This window comes from Rhinolophus sinicus, linkage group LG06, assembly GCF_036562045.2.
Source record: "Rhinolophus sinicus isolate RSC01 linkage group LG06, ASM3656204v1, whole genome shotgun sequence".
Lineage (NCBI taxonomy): Eukaryota > Metazoa > Chordata > Mammalia > Chiroptera > Rhinolophidae > Rhinolophus > Rhinolophus sinicus.
In genome coordinates this window covers 113,310,834-113,326,844 of record NC_133756.1, presented here as the reverse complement: position 1 = coordinate 113,326,844, position 16,011 = coordinate 113,310,834, and the positions used below count along the sequence as shown (strand labels likewise).

At 35.8% G+C, this 16,011-nt stretch overlaps 1 long non-coding RNA gene across 2 annotated transcripts in view; it reads right to left on the bottom strand.

Moving 5' to 3' along the window:
• The window catches only part of LOC141572435 (uncharacterized), a 1,196,122-nt gene that overhangs the window by 945,433 nt on the left and 234,678 nt on the right, over positions 1-16,011 (bottom strand). The gene's annotated exons all lie outside the window — the stretch shown is intronic.

Here is a 16,011-nt window from a genome sequence, read left to right as displayed (position 1 = left end):
ATATTTAGGTTATTGAAAAAAAGCTTTTATAACAAATTGTGTGGTGAATAATACCACAAATATCACAAAATCCAGAAAAAGACTCTATTATACTATTTTCTTATTTTTTTAGTTTATTTTTATCAACTCTTCATATAACAAAACATTTATAATATAATGTACTATAGAAAATACATAATTCTGTCATTCTCTGTATTTTTAATTACTGCTAGTATACTTTAGCTTTTTAAAACTTTTATTTTACAAGTTGTTATTGGAATTGTTACATAAATTATCAGGATTGCTATCAAATTTGGAAAATATTAATTTATTTACATATATAGTTTGCAATTCTGAAAAAATTTCTTTTACAGCCTAGCTTCTAGCTCTGTAATTTCAAATTTATTATTTTCCACAATACCCAAAATTTCTGCTCCTAGGTTGCTTTGGACAATTTGACCGTGTGACTTTCATCTTTTCCTTTGAGTCTGTTCTGCAGACAGAAAAGTATTTCTGGGAACTTTTCCGACACTGGGATGGCTCCCAATAATCTTACCTCTACATGAATGTGACTGTGAACTACATAAATATATTTCACTCTACACAAACTAAATGTATCTCTAACTCGACCTTAATCAGATCCCAAAATTGTTCTTGGTGATTCCAATACCATCTGCCAAGAAAGGAAGTATTACAGAAAGGAACCTGGAGTGGAAAGAGAAAGCTGATCCAAGAAACTGTATTTAAACTAGTTTATTTCTACAAATTTTATCACACACACACACACACACACACACACACACACCCCACACACACACACGCACACGGGTCTTGAAACAGACCCATGAAAGTGAGGGGCTTAGAAACATATGCTTCATTAGATTTGTGGTAAAAGTCTCTGAAAATATAATAAAAACATTTTTGTTATATTTTTCTATAAGAGTTCTGCTTTAGATTGGTTGAGGGATGAGAGGTCAGCAGCATATCTAGGGAGAAATATCTAATACATGATAATTATAAATTGGAGGTGTTGGAGGGGAAGTAGATATGAGGGCAATCATCCTTGGAAAGGTAGTCGTTGGGGAATACGAAATAATTAACTATTAAGATAACACAAACACAACCTCTTTAAGGGAGATAGATTTGAATGAAAAGCACACTAATGAACTGTGTCCCAAAGTGTACAAATAGCAATGGAACTGTGGCATGGGGCTAATTTCCTCTCCACTGTGACCATATGCTTACCGAAGGTGTTAATGGCACTAATTGCTCAGGGACAGCTCTGTGTAGTGCATTGTTTCTGCTTTGCTGAGAAATATGACAGAAAACATAAAATATCAAGATTACTGTTTGCAGCCCTTTCACAAATCAGCTACAATTTATCTGAGTAGGATTTGATTTTAAGAGGGAAGCCTAACCTCCCATCTGCATAGACCAAATAAATCCCCATTCAACCCAGGAGCAAAGGTTCTCCAAATTAACTCTCCATGGTTGGGTTGCTTGATGCCATTTCTAAGTCAACACAGATGGGAGTGCACGCTGTAATTCTGTTCCTGAGTGTGATCCTCTGATTACAACGGAAGTGAGATGACAGGCAGAAAATGAAAGACATTACTTAGGGAGTCCCTGAACAAAAGAAAATCAGTGTTATTTCATTTCAAAGTAATTGGCTATTTAGAAACTTGGTTTTGGCACAAGTAGATTATCCAACTAAACTAGAGATTGTGTTTACCCACAAAACACATGTAACATCATGGCAATTAGGCACGGCCTAGAGAGCTGACAGCTAAGCAAAGGACCCAATATGACTCCAAAGTAGCACAGGAAAGAAGGCATACAGATTGATGAGAAACAATGTCCCTCTCCCCAACCCCAGAAGTCAGAATTAGCTGTCACCATTGCAAAAAATCTCTAGAGAAAAGGGAAGCCAATGGCAAGCCTGAAAGGAAAATGTGAAGGTAAGGGAAAAAGAACTGAGCTGAGGGTTTTTGTTTGTTTGTTTGCTGTCTACTTTTTTTCACTGTCAATGACTCTCCCTGCATTTCACAAGATTCAGAATAGGCAACTATAGTTGCACTGGAGATAATAGAATTTCGCGAGTATTATTATATTCTATCATGGCTGGAGTGACAAATAGAGTAAGTTGTAAAGACTGAATAGTCAAAAAAAAAAAAAAAAGCTTTTCTATACTATCAACCACTGAGACCAAGATAAGAGAATTTTACTTTACCATTTTTACAGCTACTTCCTAACATAACGATGCTGTGTATCAATATGCCTCTTTGCCAAGAGAATTTGCAGGATATCATTCTTGGAGGGAATTAAAGTACTACTTGGTTTGGCGCAATAGATAGTTCAACAATATGCCACCTACAGAACAAAGTTGGATATTCTTTTGTGGGAGTCATCATCTGAAACTCCATGACGGTGGCAGCCAGGTAGGAGGTTACATAATGTTTAGCATTCCTACCAGTATTGGTGGTAAAAGTCACATGACCACGAACAACTGATGGGAGAAGAAGAATTTATATTTCTAACAAAGATCCCCTCACGGGTCACACATGAATGTTCAGGCGATGTTCTGCCCAAATGTGCCCCAGGAGAAGTGGGCAAATGGGGATGGAAATCTTGCCAGTCAGAGTACCCAGTTGAATCATCCTACAAAAAGGTACTTTTGCAAATCCACTCAAAGAGCTGTGCATCGCAGAGCCAGTAATCTTACAGGCAGTACTAAGAACAGGTCTTTTATCTCAGATCACCTAGAGTGGCGATTCTTCATGATGAACACTGTGACATCTGTGAAAGAATTCCCTCCTCCTCTTAGTGCCTTATTATCAGTAGAACCGTGGGGGGAAAGTAACAGACTTTTAATTAAGAGAAATGGATTTGGTTCAAATCGCAACCACCTCTGCCCTTCAGGGGATGGGTGATCTAAGAAAAAGCATTTCACCCCTCAGCACAACTTTCTGCTCCTTCACCTTGACTTTGGTATCTGGATTCTTCTGCAAGGAGGCAACATATGGTAACTAGATAACAGTGATTTTTTTAATAGTCAATAACTGTCTATATTGATGATGTTATTTGTCTTGACTATCTCTCCTCCATTTTGAAGGAGTGCTGTTTTTGGCACAATTGAGTATGATTATACTTTCTAACTGAGCAGCACTTCTGTTTGATATACTTTGGTCAACACCTTTTACGTGTAAACTGAAGCTTCCTAGAGCTATTGAAAAAAAACAAAAACTGGCAATGTATTTCCTCACTAAGTGAACAGTTGGTGGTAGAGGCAGTTCCACAATTTGTCAGCTTCTCAAGAGAAAAGGGAAAAACTTATCAAATAATTGGTAACATTCCTTTTTTTTTACTTCAAGATTTATTGTCTGAGCATAGGAATAGAGACAGTGAAAATGTAATGGTTGTGTGTGATGTCAGAGGGATAGTGGATGGGGGAGGGGGTTGACACTGTGAGGGATATAAATGATAAACGTCTAAGTAAAAAAGAAAGGATTTGTTTTCTGAATTCCTTCAAAATCTGTATGTGGATCCACTTCAATACGTGGATACTACTCTACTGAAAGACCTCCTAAATGGCCCCTCTTCTCAAGATGCTTTCACTCCAGTGGGGGAGAGAGCCACATAATCAAGGGACTAAAAAAACAAGTCACTCATTATTGATGGGTTGATTCATTCATTTATTTAACTAATACTAACTGAACATTTGACATACTTTGGGAACTATACAAGATGCTAGTGACACTGGGATGAAGCAGAAATCCTACATTAAAGGATATCACAGTCTAATGGAAAAGAGACACAGGCATATCGACCATTATATTCCTGTGTGATAAGTGATATGTTCTGAAGAGGTTTGTGGAAGGGGGCTAAGACCGTTATATGTAAAAATATGGAATCGGGGTTCCACCAAAACTTTAGTATGAAACTCCTTTTCAATCTTTGCCCAATCTTAATGATTCTCACACTGAATTCTTTGTCGTTTGGCCAGAAAGGTCAGCCAAGATCTCTCTTCTTGGCAAAATTCTATACATTCTCATCAACTACTTTTGTCACTATTTCTGCTAGAAATAGAAATTCGGGCAGAATTTCTTGCTCTGTCCAACATAAGTCCATATGTGTTTACAAAGATAGCACTTCATCATTTATTACAGTCTTAAGTCTTATTTGTTAACATTTTCATTTCCCCCATTAAGCTGGGGCCCTCTCATAGCTGGCTTCTCCTCCCTTCTGGGGACTACAAATGTCTAGCTTGGTACCCAATACATACTAAGCCTCACAGAGGGCCCACAGAATAAATAAAGGCATGTATCACTTTACCAAGACTTTTGTGGATAGACATGAGGTCAAGTACAGAATGCTTATAAAACACTTCAAAAATAACTTCAGTTGCTTATGTCTATACATAAATTATTGCAAGTAATTCGATAGGCTATCTTTCCCAAATATAAATGCAGTTTTAACAAAAGGACATCAGCTTTTGGGGGGCACTGATAGAATTCAAATCTGTTTTACATTTTTTATTCTTATGCTTTTTAACCATTATGAGCCCTAGTTTATCTCATAATATTATTGACAGTTAAATACTAATATTTTACTTCATCCACATGAAAATATTGGCCTTGCTGAGGTGTGTATATTTGGGGATGTTAACAAACTCAGCTAATATATTATTTTAATATTAATACAATACTCATCTATTTGAGACTGTCCATTCCCTGGCAAATCTTGTACATTTTGAAATAAATTCTTGTACACTTCCTAAGACTTCCAGATCCATGATAAGCTGACACTGCATGTTGTCAGTGTTAAAGGAGCTAATGTTACCTTGATAGCAGACTGACCAAGAAGGTCAGAGCATGATGGAATCCATTACCAAAAGGCCTAGATAAAAATGATTATTTCTCAATTTTCCTCCAGCATTTTAAATCTGCATTAAAGAAATATGACTTTGCAGAATGACTGCCACCCATATCAAATGGAATATCCATTGAACAGCATCCCGGAGCCCAGAGGAAGCTGGTGGGACAGTGATCTGACAGGCTTAGGATAGTCTGCAGAGACCTTTCATATCTGCATTTCTATTATTATACAAAGAATGCATTATTCTACATTGACTTTTCCTTTAGGACTTGTTAGTCCACGCCAGGTGCATTTCCCATAATACCCTCTTTTACATACATACTAATACCTCACTGCCTGTCATCTTCCTTATTCATGGTCATCTATCCTTCAAGACTTAAACACCATCTCCTTCTAGAATCCTTCTCTTAGGCTTCCAGATAGAGTGGGGTGGACCTCTCATATCTCTATTTTCATCACATTTAGATCACATTTTATTTGTTGAAATTACAGGTAGTATTTCCTTCACTCAGAATAATGACTTCTCTTCACTCATCTCTGAATCATCTGAGTCTAGCAAAATAACTGGCAAATAATAGGTGTCTATTAATACCGTATCTAAGAGCCCATGGGGAAAAAAAAAAGAATGAGATTGCAATTGATCAGGCTTTGGTGACTTTGTAACTCAATATCCATGTGTTAGATTACATGTCATCACCTGGGTATAGAGAACCTTTTCTCTTACATTTAAAATTCTAGCAGATGGTTTGAAATTCTCATCCTGTTATTCTTTCCTAATGTAAAATACAAGGCCAAAGAAAATTTTAAAAACACTCTTCTGTGATGCTGCAATAGGTTCTGCTGTTGGTTTATTTAAGAAGTCTTGCTGAGGCTTGCTTAAATTGTGTCCATGTAAAGGGCCTAATTGAAGTTGACTAAGGATTTTTGTTTTTGTTTTTCCTCAGAACCAGTTTTTGCATTCTCAGTCAGTTAATCCACAAAGCATTTATTGGGCACATAATATATATTGGGCAAGGCAAGAACACAAATTTGAGCATTTATGGTCTCTGAACTCTAAAGGATAGAAGAAATTGGAGTGAACAGATAGGTGGCTGCTTATGTGCCATGCAGACTTTTGGTGTGAACATGTATGGAGGGATATGTTTCTGCACATTTAATTCTCTAGTCTGTGTCCCACCCTCAAACAGCCTGCCACGTAGAGCAGAATCCCCAGGAAAAGGACACCAATAAGTGGGTTGCATTCCCACAAACTACAGTGGACAACAGGTTGGCCACCTTGAAGGATGAGGCCTCCCTTGCTTGTGACTTTCCAGCATGTCCAGGAGAATAAGACAGGTTTGTTTTAAAATGCAATGTGCTGCCTTTCGTTTTTTAGGAAGATGTGTGTGTGTGTGTGTGTGTGTGTGTGTGTGTGTGTGTGTGTGTTTGGGTGAGATATTTTTGATAAAAGCCTTGATACTCTAAAAAGAGGAAAAACTAACAATGTACTTCTGAGATTAGGTGGGTAATTTAGAACGCCAAGTCATTTCACATCCCTGGGGTGGACAGAGGCACATAGCCTACTCTCAAAATCAATAATCAAAACAAACCCTGCCCCAGCAGGACATACAGTATCTGTCCAGTTAATAAAAGATTGAACTCCTATTTTTAGATTTATCCTCACACTAGGGAAACAGCAATGACACAAAGGAGGTTTGTTCAAAAGCCACTAGCCCTTTTCAGAAACGAGTGTTCCTTTAAATAGGTTTCTTTTTCTTTCTTTCTTTCCCTTCTCTCCTGTTCTAATTAAAGCAGATTTTAGGGAGGAACTCACATTTTCAATGCCAAATTCTTCTGTTTCCAGGGTTGTCTCTGAGCTTTCTATTTGATGAATAAAGTACACATTGAACATGCTTGCTAAACAAACATTTTGCTGTTGTTGTTCTATTGTTTTACAGAAACCTCCAGGAACATGGGGATTTTAGCATCAACCCTTATGGATTCCCTGCCAAATCCCTGAAAGTTCGTTCCACTCTCCTTTTAGGGAGGAAATATATGGTAGCTGTATTGAAAACTTTGTGAGCTTCCAACGTTAAGGTAAAATAATTCTCAAACAATCAAGATCAAGAGTGGTTAAAGGGCAAAAAATTGAGACTTGTCCTGGGGTAAAGAAGCACATAGAAAACTGCCAAATCAGGAATAAATACATTTCCAATACCATTCCCTCATCAACTCAGAATTCTGCTGGGCGTTCTATGCATGGCATCTGGGGTTTGACAGGAACCTGGATAGTTCTCTTTTTAGTTCATGACTTAGCTCCCACTGTGAGACATTTAAAAAAAAAAAAAAAAAAATCTCAAAGACTCAGATTTGTAGTTGAACCCATTTGGGAAAGGGCAGCAGAGTGTAAGACTAAGCAGACTCTAGTGAAAGCAGCTTCTTTCTTAATCACAGAGCTGACCCTAAAAGGGAGTCAGAGGAGAGAAAACATGTTTTCACACCAGACAAAATGGACTTTTATTCTTCATCTCTGCTATTCTCTGGGCCACACGTGGAAAAATATTTCATCTCTTTGAGCCCTGTTTGATTCACTTTAAAAATAATGTATACATTTTATTCATCATGCTTTTCATATCCCAGACCATGTACTAATAAGCACTTGATTAACATTACTACATTTGATCCTCTAAACAATGCTGAGGTAGAAAAACACAATTATATTTAGTTTCAAAGGAGGAAACTGAAGCTTAGAGAAGTCAAACAAGTAAAATGCAAAATGGGAATATCTCGCAAGGGAGTAATTAAAATAGTGAAAGTAAAGTATGGGGAAGACCAGGCACACGGCAGATATAGTGGTGTTGAGGGGGCCGATGGTACTGGTGGAGGTGCTGGTGGTAGGACACGAGTTGTTGATTAGTGTACAGGCTAAGGAGTAACAAGCCAGGGGAGGAAGGTTTGGGATCTCCTTCAAACTTAGCTTAGTGCCTTGCATGCAGTAGTGATGCACTAAATAAATATGCATTGACTGGCATTGCCAGGATTGTGTGTGGGCCTTCAGGACTTTGTAGGCTGGATATAGGCATTTTCATGGAGTGCAAGCCTCAAGGCTGGCTTATCTAAACTGTACACTATCAGAAAAGATGAGCACAAGGCTTAAGGTAAAGACAAACTTGTGATGAGCAGTTAGGGACCTTCAGGGAATGTTCTGTGTGGGTAGCATACAAACAGTTTCTGAAACAGGTCCTACACTTTTCTAAAATTTTGCCATAAGCAGCTGGACTGCTTCAAGCTCAAGTTTGAGCAACACTCAAACCATCTGGACTCCATTTTCAATATTGCTCAAACTACCTTTAAAATGCAAGCAGAGTATTAATATTAAGTTTTTACATTTGTGAGGAATAAATGAATTGAATATGAACACTTGACAAATACATTAATGCTGAATATAAGCTTATTTAATTTTTTTTAAAAATAGGCCCTTAATTGGCATTGATTGCAAAACAAGTTGCATGTGTTTTAGAATATAAGTTGCTTCAGGAAAAGAACTTCAAGTGGTGTTTTATTCTAGAGGTAGACAGCTGGGGAAAAGGAGGTGGGACATATTTTCTCTTTTGAGAATAAGCTATCAATGTGATAATACAATATGACGTATTAAATACATATTACATTCTTTAGTAATGTGATTTAGTTTAACAATACAAAAACTCTGCAAAGAAAGTACTCTATCTTCCCTCTTGAAATGTTGCATTTTGGGAATTTAGAAGGTTCTGTAGCTCCATGGAAGAACGGCAATTGGAATACAGGTTTGACCACAAAACCTGTATCCTTGTTTGCAAACAAGCCACAACAATACACCTTCTAGCACTAGGTACTTTGTATAGTACATTTGCCTTGTCATGCTGTTCTCTTAAACTAATTTTAGGCAAAATATCTTCCCAATAGAATCTTTATTTCTTAGTCTGCCTTGAAGAGTCACACATTTTCTCCAACCTTCACTCTTGCCATATATTTGGAATGACATCTAGAGAAAGCTGATACATCCCTTCAAGGCTGTATTGGAAATTAACATTTCTGTGTAAGAAAATGCTAGTGAGAATCCACCTACATCAAACTTGAAGATTTTCAGAAGGTCCATCTAACTGGGAAAGACTAAAGCATCTAACTGGGGGATACCTGTTCCTTCCCCTTTAAACATTCATGGTCTACTGAGAGAAATAGGCAATAAACAGATGGTCATAAATTGATGCAGGAAGTTAACATGGAGGCACCATAACAAGAAAAAGAAGACAAATCTAATGTAATCTAGAACTAGAGGAAGGTGATTCCTGGAATAGGGGTGTCTGAAATTGATCTTGAAAGCAAGTGTGGGTAGATAGGAGAAATGGTAAGTGCCAGGCTGAGGGGGAGGTGGTGGCAGAGGGTACAGAATGAATAATCATTAAGGAGGCAAAAATCAGGCGGAATTCAAGTGCTTCGTGTTGTGGAAACATGAAGAGTGATGTGGGAAGTTGCAGGGCTTATGTCTGAAGAGACAAGCCATAGCCTGGTTGTTAAAGGGTCCTGTATGTCATGTTAAAGAGCTTGGATTTCCACCTCTTGGGGACAGGTAGCCACTGAACGGTCCCACAGAACGGCTGCTTCTCAGATCTGTATTTTAGGTTGAAATAGCAATATTAATACATATATATATAATCAGTTGTTTCTACAACTGGAGCCCTTTCCAGATTTTTTATTCCTAGTTAGATGCTTTGCTCATATTTGTGTGGCTGTGAATACCTTTGACATTCCAGATGTCTCTGTGGAGCTAAGCTAGTTCCTGAAGTCCTTTTCTTATTTAGTTAGAATCTTATTTCACATCCCAGCCTGACCCAGGCTATCTCAAACCCAAATGTGCCTTGATTCCTGGGTATAAGTTACCATGACCTCCTTTGAGTATACATTATTGCAGTCTCCAAAAGTCCTATTCTCACTTCAATGGGTTAGATAGATATGGGAAGGAAAGCACAGTCATTCAAATTAATTTTATGGATTACCTAACTAAAACACAAAAAACAATAATAATAATTATTATTATTATCATTATTATTTATTAATACTAACATTTTACTGATAGGGAAAGGAAACACAGAGTCTATAAGTGTCAGAGCTGGTATTTAGACCCTGCACTGTCTGGAGAGTCTGAGCTGAGCTCCCACATTATGCCACAGAGATACTTAATATTAAATCACATTTAACTCTAGCTTTAGGTAGTAATACTGGGACTGTATTACTATATAACCAAGATCTCGGATCTGTCTGCTAATTCTATAAGGGATGTTATTTAATTTTTATTTTGTTATTATTTGAATTATTTCTAGAAAGAGCACATTAGATTATTATCTTGCTTTACAGCTTTCAAGAATATATACATATCCTCTCTCTTTTCCTGAATAAAGATACATGGCCAGAGTCTAAGAATCATTATGCAGTAGACTCTATAAAATGAAACAGCCAACTCTAAAAAAGAGTTGCCATTTTAGAAATCCCTCAGCCATCAACATGAGTGACAGCAGTCACCAATAAATCAGATGTCATACCTAGAAAGTAGATTATTCATAAAGTATGTTTCTCATGCCATTTCCAAGCTGTTCTAGTGGAGACAAAACAATAAACACAATTCTTCTCTTAAGCCAGTTAACTGTAATTGAGTAAAGGATCTTACCTCAAGGACCATAGCTTTACGCTGCCAAAAAGGCTAAGGTCTCCCCTAGAAAACCACCTTCTAAAATGGAAATCATATAAACGTCCTCTCTAAAGCACTGCAGCTAAGTGTGATGAGGATGGGGAGTTTGGTTCCTGAGTCATTGTGATTTATAAAGGTGGATGCAAGAGTGATGGAGATGAAATTCTCTAGTCCCCAATGACAGAGAGTGAGGCCGCTGTGAAGAACAAATTCTTTCTTTATATCAAATCCCTCTGCTAATCCTGTCGGCAAAAACAATAGCTGGTAGAAAATACAGGCATATATTCCTATGAAGTGGCACCAAATATGTGTCTTCTGGTGGGAAAAAAAAGGGAGGAAAAACAAAACAAGAACAAAAACAAATCTGACTGAATGGACATGTTCATTTGCCATCAGTACTAACAGACTTGCCTGAAAACTGCTTAGCCATCAGAGCTACGCAATGATGCTGGAATCATTTCTGTTTTGTTTGTTTGTTTTAACATTATTTGTTCTTTTAATTACCCTAAATTGCTTTCATTCTTAAGAAGAAATTTGTATGAGTTTGAATCAGTTCTAACTATTATCAATTCTAACTGGGTTTCATAAAAACTGAAAAACTGAGTAGCTCCAGGAAATTTGCTGGACCTTTACAACCTTCCTTTCTCTTATCTGTGCAATTGGGATGATTCCATTCTCCTAATTTCTCTGTGTATTGTGGGATTTGATAAGATGTATCTGACATACAGATTATATTTAATATATTGTAGGTTGTATAATTATTTTCTCATTCCACTTAATGTTAAGAGTGGTATTTATCAACCACTGATAATTGACTAATTACAAAAATAAACAAACAAAAAAACTTGGAGTAAATTTTTAGTAATTTCAATAATTTTTTAGTAAAATAACTCATCTAGTACATTGAATTAAGCTTATTCAAAATATTGAATTAAGAGTAGTAGGGAATTGTGATTTTAAATGGAAATGATATATCTTGTATAGCTTATGATAAATATTCAATTTAGAAAAATAACCAAAATTTGCACCTAATAATAGAACACTATAAAATATGATAAAATCATATTGACAAAAAAGGATGGTTTTAGGGAAAATAATCTCACAGGGTTATCTGATTATAAATTCCTAACTGGGGAGGCCATGGTGGGTAGTCACGCCCTAGGCATATAAAAAGCTAATCTTCACCTTAAGCAAGACATGTCCATTTTTCTTGTGCATCTAGGTTAACACACCTTTGAAACAATAGAAGGAATTCTCTTTTCCAGACCCCTAGAAAGCATAGGCACCCTGAAGAGAGCACATAATCTTGTTAACTACCCTTTCATCCATCCCCTGCCTTGCTTTCACCCACCTCCGTGTAATCTTCCTCACTTCTCTCCATAATTTCAAACGCATCAGAGAAACTGCAAAGGTGTTATTCTGGGATCATGGGAGATCTTGCTTCCCTGCACTGTCATCAGTTTCGCTCAAATAAACTCTTATAAACATTCTCCACAGGTTTGGACTTTTCTTAATGTTCATAATCATGTCAGATCTACATTTCTTGCTGAAAAACTGATTATTTTACCCAAAAAAGAGGAAGCTCCTTGCTCAAATTTTGACCTGACATGTGGGACAATGTACAGTTGCTGTAAAAATGGCCTTATCTTACACTTTGTGTAGGTGGCTATGTTCAATCTCCATTTATTTAAAATATTCATACATATCTTTAAATTTTCCAATTAATTGCTCTTTAAAACCATATCAAATATATCTTGAGAGTAGAGAAAAATGTTCCCAAGGTCTTCCTAAAATATTTTCTGACACATTTGAATATGGAGGTGCCTTATATGCTAGTTTTAAAATTAGATAAAATACGTTTTGAAATAAAATTTTAATAAGCTACCATGAAGCACTTCCACAGAATACTGGATACAGAATGATAATAATTCTGAGAATAGATGTCAATATTGATATCACTTTAAATATAGATATAAATACATATGAAGGTACAATACAGATAAGGATATGCATGGGAGAAAAAGACCCAAAACCTTACATATTACAAACAGAATAAGAAGGTTGTAATATGAAAATCTGTGTTTCCACATTTAGTTATTTTTATTTTCCAAGTTATCTATTATGAGTATTTTCTTGTTACTAAAATTCAATATGATAGTTCAAAAGATTTTTCTTCTCAAAGTGGTTTGGTTTTCATCTTTCAGATAAGCCTTGATATAAATAAAAAAAAAGACTATGAGTCAATGGTTTTGATAGATATTACTTCAATAGATCTTTTCAATTGCCACAAGCCTTATATTCCATCTAATTATCATGTTTTCATTTATTCATCATTTTACTCAACAAATAGTTTTGAGAATTCACTATATGCCAAGAACTGAGGTATCACTGAATAAATCCTTTTATTCAGGCCTTAGGGTTGGCAAATAATTCTGCAGTGCATTAATGGTGTTACTCATTTTCTGTATTATTGTTGTAAAGAGATGCCTACAAGCATCTTTCATAGAAACCATAAACTGAACTCCCTCTCTTAAAACAAGGATATATATAATGCGTGTTTATATGCATGCAGATGTGTACATGTGTGTGTCAATGTGAAACAAATTATTTTTTATTAAAATACTCCTATGCTAAAATTTGGACAATTATTTTAAAGGCTTGGCTCAAGTTTCAGAGTTACAAATTTATGTGTTGTTTTGCTTTTAATGTGCTAGATGTTAAAAATGACTGAAAACATGTGAAAACAATTGATAATTTTGGCAAGGCAAATAATATTACCTTATTTCCACATGGATACAATTTTTTCTTCCAAAATGCAAAGCCAAAGAAAGTGAATTTTGCATTGAAAGCTACATAGACCCACTCGCTGCTAGGATCAGGATGTGTTTGAATACAAAAATAAAATTCTTAAAAGGCTAACTCATGATGAAGAAGAACTTAAAGTTTAAAAGTAAATGTCTCCTGAATGTCCTTCCTTGAGATCACAAGGCATTTCACAGGAATATTTATGGACCAAACCACAAAATATTTTGCATGTATTTATTTCTGAGCCTCTCAGAAGCTTTCTGAGTTACAAGCATGGTCTGTAGCCATTCATTCCAACAGTAGATTTTAATAAGTCTCTAGATGCACTATCACAGCTGAACATAAAAATGAGCCCTAGAACTAATTCTGGGAAAGGTATACCAGAGCTATTAGTGAGCTGAATCTATAGCATAATTTGTCATTCACTAAAGCTCTAAGGCATCATTTCATCCCCCAAGAGCCCAATTAATGTATTCCTCCTCCTCTCTATCTGTGTTAATTCCACCTTTGGGCCTTACTAGGATATCATAAAATTTGGATTATATTTCAGCTAAATCTATGTACAATATGTGTATATACACATACTACATTTTTTTATTGTATTAACAAGTTTTTTCCTGCAGATGCCAAATCTTTAATTGATAAATAACTTACTGCTAAAAAATCTAACTTCTTCATAATAAGATAACAATATAACATTGATTCCACTTATCTCTTTCAGTTCTATCAAAGCATTATAAATAATATTGATTTTTTTTCTTTACCAAAACAATAATTTTATACTTTTGACAAATTTATTTATAACAAATTGATTTCTTTGGATTTGTTCTCTTTTTAAAATTATGAAGGTAAATCTGAGCATGTTACTTCGGCATATCTCTCTTCAATGGCTCTTCATCACCTGTAGAAGAAATTTCAAGTTCTGCCACATAGCTCACTAGAAGGTCTATGCTGTGTTTCTCTCTACCCTCGTAGTTCATGGTTCATCCCTCCTCCACATTCAGCTATTCCCAACTGTCTGTGCTCTCAACTTGTCATGCCTTTCCTCACTGCTCACTTTATGTATTATGCAATCTTCTTCCTTGTTCTATTCACAACAGTCATACTCCTCCTTCAAGATGCTGTCCACATCCAATCTCCTTTGGCTTTTCATAAACTCATAGCAAAGTCACATTCTTCCTCCTATATAATTATGACATCAATTTATTTTATTTAGGTTTTTGCATATCTACTGCCCACTTTAGAGTGCAAGTTCCTCATGTTTAGGAGTAATACTTTACTACTGCCTAGCACAGTACCTGAAGAACATCAGTATTTAGTTCATATTGATGAAAATATAGATCCCAGAATTTGAAAAGTGGCAAACCACTAATAAAATAAAGAAGCAAAACTAATTTCCCTAATCAAGGAATGTTATATTTGAAATTTACTAAATGCAGGCACTAGTCTCCTGTATGCATAATACAAAAGATCCAAATGAACTAAAATTAATTTGTTAATATTTGTAAGAGATGTGTTCTAAAAATATATGAGAATAGCATTATTTTAGCATTATTTCCATTTATATGTAAATATTATATATGTAAACATTTATAAACGTGATATTAATTCATATATATAGGTACATACACACACACACACACACACACACACACACCAGTGGTGACAAAAAATGTATACAAGTGGACACTGGTCAACGTTGCTCAAGCAGCAGTTCGCCATAATCAGAAGTGTCTGGACCCTGATGGTAACCACTTTGAGCACCTCTTGTAATTGCAGAATCAAATGTGACTTGTATTCATCTTTTGTTTTCAGTATATATTATTACAATTTTAATACAGGTTTCCTTTCTTAAAATGTGTATACATTTTTTTTGGCACCATATATAAAACAACTTAGCCATAGTCACCTATTGAAATAGTTTCTCAAATAACCATTCTTATTTCTCTACAGAGCACATGGTAGATTCTTTCAAATCACACACCCAAGGAAATGTTGAGCTCAAAATCCCACTCTTAAACATATAGAAACATGTATTGACCCATAGCCAAATGATTTCTTATACTTTTATTTTCACTTGTGGTTTGATAATTCTCTTTCTTCATTGTACTGTTTTCTGTTTAAAGCACACATATTTTTTTTTGTTTGCTTTGTTTCCTAATCCCTATATAAACAAGACATAAGAAAGAAACATTGCAATAAAACTTGGGAAGAGGGGCTTGTTTTTAACTCAAATGCCTGCAGGTATAGGCTGATTAGAATGATAGGATGTGAATAACAGTAGGGAGCAGTGGAGTTTGAAGCTAATGGAAAGACCTGCCTGGCCTCAGAGCAGCAGTTACATTAGCTCTAATAGACTCCCTTGTGGGAGAACTACCAGCCAGAGCATTGTCAAAACTACTACGACATTTTTCTTCTTCTCCTTCTCCTCTTTCTCCTCCTCCTTCTTCTTCAAACAAAGGACAAGAAAACTAGATTTTTTGAGAGAGAAAAATCTTCTCAAAAAATTTAACACTTTGACAAAAACTGTAAAACCTAGAGTTTCTGTGACATCAGTCCTACCATTTTGTGCTTTCTGGTCTAGGCTCATTCACTAGCTTAGTATTGGACAGTGTATGTATTCCTTTTCACATTGTACAGGATTCAGATTT